We start from the raw sequence: 7,872 nt of genomic DNA, 5'->3' as shown, positions 1-7,872 counted from the left end.
TTTGCGATTGCTCTTCTCAGCCTCTTCTCACAATCCCTGAAGGTATTCCCAACTTTTATTTCTATTTTGCTTTTGATTGTTCGCTTATGCTTGAAATTTCTGTCTTTGAATATGAAATTTTGAATATCCTAGTATAGAAGATATGAATAATTTCTTTAAGTTGTATTAGCTTTTTTTTTTTCCAGTTGTATGTGCATGTTACTTTTTTAATTAAAATTTTGATGATATTTTAGATTTGAAATTTCTGCATCAAGTATTGTTGTCTTGCTAATGTGTTGTTTGTTTAATGTTGTGGATGATGGCAGACGTTTGTGAGAAGAAAATAAGCTTTTCACTAGCATTTTAACTTGATTTAAACAAGTTGATAAAAAGGTTATGCCCGGTATGGAAAATGAAGGTTCTAACCTCTCACGAGCTGAAGAAATCAAAAACCAAGCCAATAAAGCATTTAAAGGTACCAATGTAATGAGCATCTAAATCTCAGTATCACAAATTTTTTATTTTGTTTTATCGAATATTGATTGGGTTAAAGTGTTTGATTCTGCATAAAGAAAGTGCAGAATGTGGATAGTCAAATGCATGTATGAGGATTATAAAAGTAATGTTTTCAATTTCGTTGTGTTCAATTGTGCTGAAGCTCTCAATTTTCTTTTATTCAGCATACAAATATGGTCAGGCTATTCACTAAGGCTGCTGATTCTGCTAAGAAGTTAGTCATTTTAATTTATACATATTTTTAAGAAAACAATGCTCTAATATAATCTGCTAGTTTTAGTGTAAAGCAATTTGATTTTAATTTGTTTCATTTCTTTTTTATGTGGTGTAGGGGGTATGTTGGAATTCACAGTTCGGGATTCAGAGACTTTCTGTCTAAACTGAGCTACTTCGATCTATTGTGGATTCTGGTTTTAAACATCCTTCCGAAGGCAAAGTTTTAAACTCATGTCTGATTTTAACATTCGTGAATTCCATGAATTAAGTCATTTTGTAATTTGATCTGCTTATCATATTTTTAATATTTCTTACTATAGGTTGTGGATTTTGGGGAAAGTGGACCTGTTCGATGTTCCCGTTGCAAAGGTTACATAAATCCTTTCATGAAGTTCATTGATCAGGAAAGGAAGTTTATCTGCAATTTATGTGGTCAGTAGTAATCAACTTTGTGTGCTCATCTTGTATATTTTGCAGCATCTTGTGTATTTTAACTTATTCTTATATTCATACCAGTCTATTATTAAAGGTGACACTACAAATATCAAGTTGTGGTATATTGTTCTCGTATATGTAGTTTATTTGAGTGTTGGAGTTTTTGGACTGCTTTCTCAAAATTTTTATTGACTAGAAGTTTTCTAGGAAAATTTGACATGGTCCTGAAATTCAATTTATAATTTGTTGCTAATATTCTTTTATTTTTAGCTGAATTAACTGACCAAATTCAGTTTGTTGGTTAACCATAAAAAATTCAGTTTGGTTAACAGAAGAGATTTTAAGAAAATTTGATATTTGAATGTTATTTTGGTTATTAGTTAGGATTAGTCCTATTAAGTTTTTATACCTTCATTTTATTTGTTTTGAACTTTTAGTATGTGTTAATTTAACATCTGATGGTGATTAATATCTTCATTGGATTGTGCTTTTAGATTTTGATTTGTTTTGATATTTTGGTTGGATATGTAGAATTATCCATTGAAAAAATGTTGAAGGTTAATTTTGTTTCATTAACGAAAACCAACCAAATTAACCGAAATATTAAGTTGTTTTCTCTTTTCCTATAATTTTGTAGTTAACAGATTTGGGTTTCATGTTACATTATTTTCGTTAACAATTGCAGGTATTTTTCTTCATTATTTTTGCTGTTAATAGTGTTCATTATTATTTACTAATAACCTGTTGATTGGATCTATTTATGGTGTTAAGAGTAATGTTTGTTTGCTTATATAATATGGGATTGAGAAAAAAAATTGTTGCTGTATTGAGATTTTTGTTTGATCTGATTGGTTGTGTTTATAGATTGAATGTTTTCAGATCTTTTTATGGTTTTCCTTGATCTGGGTATGAACTGGGGTTTGAAAATGTTTTTGAGTGTATGTAATGTGTTGTGATAATCAATGAATAAAAGGAGAGTTTGAGGATGGATATCTAGATGATGGATATATTTCTATAATTGCATATTTCTATAATTTCTATGATAGATGATCCACAAGAATTAGAGAAGTACAGCGACGATAACAAGGAACTGGCTTGGATGTTCTTCATTGATGGCTGCACAATTTTACAAGATGTTTACATGCCTTACGGTAATGATGATGATGGTAAAATGTTTATTAAAAATGATTTGCTGACATTTGTGTACTTGGATCAGTTCTTGTAGGAAAACCAATTACCTTTTCGTGTTCTTGAATTGCTTACAAGCCAGAGAGAAAATGGCGAAAAATTCATGAATGTAATCCAAAGGTTCATGACAATACTGTTATCAACCCAGGCGAGGATAGGTAATTTAAGGAATTAAATAAAGAATCATTTTTGTGGAGTTTATAAATGTTAAAAGGTTTTTATAACTAGATGGGTGATGGAATCTATTTGACTCTCATTTCCAGTTGATATAAAAAAGAATTTCATGTATTAATTTATGATTTTATTTTATTTTAAAAAATTGAGCAATTATTTTTTTAATTGGAGGGCCTAATTTTTAAAAGGAATAAAATGTAAATTTTCATTTCTTAGAATGACCCATGCACGTCGGTTTGCATTTATCTGTTGAGTGTACATTTTTAGAAATAAAAATTATGATTTCAAATCAACTTTTCTAATGGAAAAGTTTAATATCTTAAAATGGTAAGATTTTTGCATTAATACAATAATAAAAATTTATTTTAGCTGATATTGTTTGAAACGGTTTAGATTGAAAATTAACTGAGACATCAATCCGAAAAAAGTTATTAGACTAGTCTTCATGTGTATGCTTGCAAGCTGTTGTGGTGATGCACATTAGTTGTTTAGTCTTTTGTTTTGTTGTGCTGTAAGACTATTGATTTGAATATTTAACCATTTGTCTGCAGGGTAACCGACTCTTCAAAGAGGGAAAATTTGAACTTGCCAGGGCAAAATATGAAAATATGTCTAATGTGATGCTGGATATGTTTACTTCAAGAAAAATAAAGAGTGAGATGTTGAGGTTTATCATTCACTTTCATGTCTTGATAAAATATAGTTTGGGGTGGAATTGAGCAAAGGCTTCAGAACTATGATTTTGAGTTGAGTTTATGTTTACTCCTTGATTGTACTGATAATAATTTGTCAGGGAATCTTATGCATTGGCTTTCTCAAACGTTCTCGCCAGCAAAAGGAAATTACAAGGGAACAAGCAGTTCAAGATCTGGAGGTAGCAGTTCAAGATCTGGAGGTAAGGTATGAGAGTTGCTCAAAGTTGGTCTTTTGGTCTACATCTTGCCTTGATGATTTCTTATTTATGTATTCTTTTGTTTGATCAATTGGAGGTCTAGTCATACTCTGAATGCTTCTTTTTTATATTCAAACCTCTCCTACCACATTATAATCAAGTGTTCTGAAGTTGACAAATGAACTGTAAGAACCCATTCTTGTCGTGCGTTACAAGTGATTGTTGTTAAGATATTGAACCCACAACCTTTCAGGAGTCTTGAGCTTTTCATTTTAAGGATATTTTTTAACATTTAATACATTGCTTACTTTAACTGAATTCAAGAAAAAAGTGATGCATTAATTACACGGCATTGGTTAACATTTCTCTTAAGAAATTTATCAATAAACACCTTAACATGATAAGAATATTGGATATTTTGCAATATGGTATTGATTTGTAGGGTATTTCAGGCCAATATTGTGAAAGTATCATAGATGTGAACTAATTTTCTCATCAAATACCATAATCTCATAGACATTTATATGCAAGAATTGGAGAGAAGAAGAGAAGAACTTGAACACTTGCTGTTGGCAGAAAGGGTATGAGAGAATGTGGGTGATTAAGTCAAATGGAGAAAGGGACATCATGTCCTTGTTGAGTGCAGGTGTTTTCTCCATGAGACAGGCAAGGAACATGACATCAAGAATGGTTCAACTTAAAGATGCTTCCTCGTACTCATTCTCTTCTTTATATTTTTCGATACTTACTTCAAGTAGGATACTAAGAATTTCCTATACTATTCTTTCTGATTGCTTATAAAATAATTTGCTCATTAGATACTTCATTTTCTCTTGTCTTTTATTTGTGTAAATTATTTCTCTTTGTTTAGTGACAACGAATCTTTGAACATAATTTCTGTTGAGTTACATATAAATGATTTTTTAAAATTGTGTATAGTTTAAAGTTCAAATTTCAAAAATAAAACATAAAATATTTATCATAGAAAATAAATATTATTTAATTAAATTTTTAAAGTTTATATTTTTTAGCGGCGTTTGTGAAAAAAGCGTCGCTAAAGGTCATGGTCTTTAGCAGCGTGACCATGACTTTTAGCGACGTTTTTGTGGAAAGTGCCGCTAAAGACCATGACTTTTAGTGATGCTTTTAACGCAAACGCCGCTAAAAGTCATGGTCTTTAACGGCATTTTTTTAAATAAACGCCGCAAAATTTTGCGGCGTTTGCTATAGCGACGTTTTTTGCGAAGCTTGTGAAAAAGTCGCTGAAGGCCAAAAAAAACCCGGCAAAAAGTCTATTCTGTAACACCCCAAACCTGGCCTAGACGTTATGGCCGAATCTAGTGCGTCACATGAAACCATTTTTCAAATTTGATCTTTCCAGTGAAAATCCATTACTGAATCTAAATTTCTTTATTATTATTAAACTAAAGTTCTCATCAAAACGTTTACCAATTTGTTTGCCTTTGGTATATTATCTCATTTAAAATTACAGAAGCATTTTGAAAACTTTGTTGTTAGAAGCTCGTGTTCCTTAGAAAAATCATGCCATTTTGAAATCTCGAGTTTTCCTAGACTAGCAGTTTAGTATAAGAAATCACAATCCAAATTAAAACTTAAAACCCACCTACGGCCGTATTACATAATTTAAAAACCCAAAATGAAATCTAATTGCAATTAAAAGAAATAGAAACAATAGTGTGGCCATCTCCGAGTCCCTCGCAGCTCCAAACCATCTAATCTTAGGGATTACCTGCACAGTTAGAAACGGGGTGAGTTTACGAAAACTCGATGTGTAATCCCAATAACAAACAAACAGAGGTATAACACGGTATCAGTACAATCTAGGCCAAAGCCCTATTCAATCTCGACATTTACTGGGCCGAAGCCTTTCGTTTAACAGTTACTGGGCCAGAGCCTTTTCATAAATCAAATCACTGGGTCGAAGCCTTTACTGTAAACGGTATGGCCCATAGGCCCATTTCAAAATCACATGAAATACCAATGAATGTATGCAAGCCCATTTGGGGAGACTACTCAACCCACCATCCGCTACTCTCCACCCGTACCAACCAAGCTCTCCATGTGGGGAATAACTCAACCCACCCAACCAAACTCTCCATTGGCAGCATAGCTGCTTTATCATATAACTGGAGGCCTAGCCTCTTTTAATAACTGGGGCAAAGCCCTTTTTGATAAATTGGGGCAAAGCCTTTTTCGGTAAACTGGGGCAAAGCCCTTTTAGCACTTCCTCTATTTTTATAAAACCCAACCCATGCAACATGTCATGTATGCAGAATGTCATGCCCATATTTGAATCAAACAATCACAGTCAAGTCATTCATATCACCAACATATATTCACAATCAAATCCGTCAACCACACAGTCCAAGTCAGTCACTTGTCCACAAGGGTAAAATAGTCATTTAACACCCTAAAGAAAAATGGTAATTTTACGCCACAAGGGTATCTCGGTAATTCTACCCTATAGGGGTATTTCGGTATTTCTACCCTATAAGGGTATTTCGGTAATTCTACCCCACATGGGGTATTTTAGTAATTCTACCCTACAGGGGTATTTGGTAATTCTACCCTACAGGGGTATTTCGATATTTTACAAATCGAGAGTATTTCGATATTTTACAAATCGAGAGTATTTTGATAATTTCACAAATTAGGGGTAGTTTGGTAATTTTATAAACTAGTGGTATTTTGGTAATTTTACAAACCAGGGGTATTTTAGTAATTTTACAAACCATGGGTATTTTGGTAATTTTATTAATCGAGGGTATTTTGGTAATTTTGTAAACCAAGGGTATTTCAGTAATTTTGTAAATTGAGGTAAAAGCAGAATTTACAGAAATCGAGGTAAAACGGTAATTCTGTAAATTGAGGGTAAAATGGTAATTCTATAAATCAAGGGTAAAACGATAATTCTATAAATCGAGGGTAAAATGGTAATTCTATAAATCGAGAGTAAAACGGTAATTCTATAAATCGAGGGTAAAACGGTAATTCTATAAATCGAGGGTAAAATGGTAACTCTGTAAATCGAGGGTAAAACGGTAATTCTGTAAATCGATGGTACTTTGGTAATTTTACAAATTGAAGGCATTTCAGTAATTTGGTAAACTAAAGTATTCTAAACAGGGATAACAATACGAATGGGCCTAAAGCCCATTCTCGGCCCAAATGGGTCCACACGCTCATGTAGCCCTTTTAGCCCAAATCTAGCCACAGATATGAGATTCACCTAGCCTAATCCAATATTTACTACACAATCAAACAAGTTATCCAATTAGGCCCGCAGGCCCATTGGGCCCACATGGCCCCTTTCGCCTATCGCGACCAAGTAGCCATCCTGACTAGAGTAGCGAGAAAATACACACGATTGGCGTCGGAGTTAATCCACACTCCGAGCACTCTTAGCCGATGCCCAACCCAAACGAGCACGCCATAAAGTGAAAGGGATCAGCCAAGAAAGGTACCGCTACTCTCCTTATGGTTCTCTCTATTTAAAGCCAGCTTCGTATCCCCTCTTATGTTAGCTTCCTAATGTAGGATCCCTCTAACATCAGAGTTTAAATTCAATACCAACTCTTGCCGCCCCCTGTTACCAAAATAAATGCTCATTGATTGCCATGAGTTTCGAACCCTGGACCTCCTTGTCCAATCTATGATGCCACCTTGCCACTTCACCACAGGCTCTTTTTGTGTCATATTTTATCCCCAATTAATTATAAGGTCTAAAGGCCAAAGTCCAAGTTCCCTTAAAAAAAACCAGAATAAATTGCAAGAGCCAAAGCTTGAACCTAGGCTCCCATACAACCTTAATTACGCCACAACCACTAGACCACATGCTTCCTTGTATCATTTATTTAACACAATAATTTAAAAGGCCCTCATCTAAGCATCCAGATTTTTTTTCACTTAATACCAAAATTTTTGCTAAACCCCAGGTTTGAACCCAAGATTTCTCCAACACTTCTCAGGGTCATTAACCACTAAAGCAGACATTTAATTGTGTCATTTCATTGCACAATTAAATACCTAAATACAACCTCCTTACAAACCCACACTCAAGGCCCAATACTTCTAGGCCCAAATTCGGGGTGTTACAATTCTACCCCTTTAAAAAAAATTCGTCCTCAAAATTTCCCACTCTCAGACTACACCATCACACTTTCGCTGTGCACTCTGATACTAATAATACTAACATACACCCAAAACATTTATCCATTGGAGCGGATAGATTTCACATGCAAACAATTTCTACATTTCCAGAACACACACCAAATAAATACTAAATCTAAATTCAAGCGTTACAGTTTACTCTAATTAGAGAGTTCCAGTATAGTGCTACTATCTATAGTAGTTTCTCAATATAGCCTTTCAATCAATAACAGTAAACAAAGTTAGAGAACTTACAGATTTGGTGCCGAAGACTCGGTGTGCCACACTTCCAATAACATCTT

At 33.7% G+C, this 7,872-nt stretch overlaps 1 long non-coding RNA gene across 1 annotated transcript; it reads left to right on the top strand.

The window, feature by feature from the left end:
* Nucleotides 1-2,290: 2,290 nt before the first annotated feature.
* On the top strand, nucleotides 2,291-3,544 carry LOC108475409 (uncharacterized). Its single transcript, XR_008271567.1, has 3 exons — nucleotides 2,291-2,492; nucleotides 3,060-3,175; nucleotides 3,302-3,544. It is a non-coding gene; the product is annotated as an uncharacterized LOC108475409 (long non-coding RNA).
* The last annotated feature ends 4,328 nt before the right edge of the window (nucleotides 3,545-7,872 follow it).

This window comes from Gossypium arboreum, chromosome 10 (genome assembly GCF_025698485.1).
Source record: "Gossypium arboreum isolate Shixiya-1 chromosome 10, ASM2569848v2, whole genome shotgun sequence".
Classification (NCBI taxonomy): domain Eukaryota; kingdom Viridiplantae; phylum Streptophyta; class Magnoliopsida; order Malvales; family Malvaceae; genus Gossypium; species Gossypium arboreum.
This window is presented reverse-complemented; position numbering and strand designations above follow the sequence as displayed.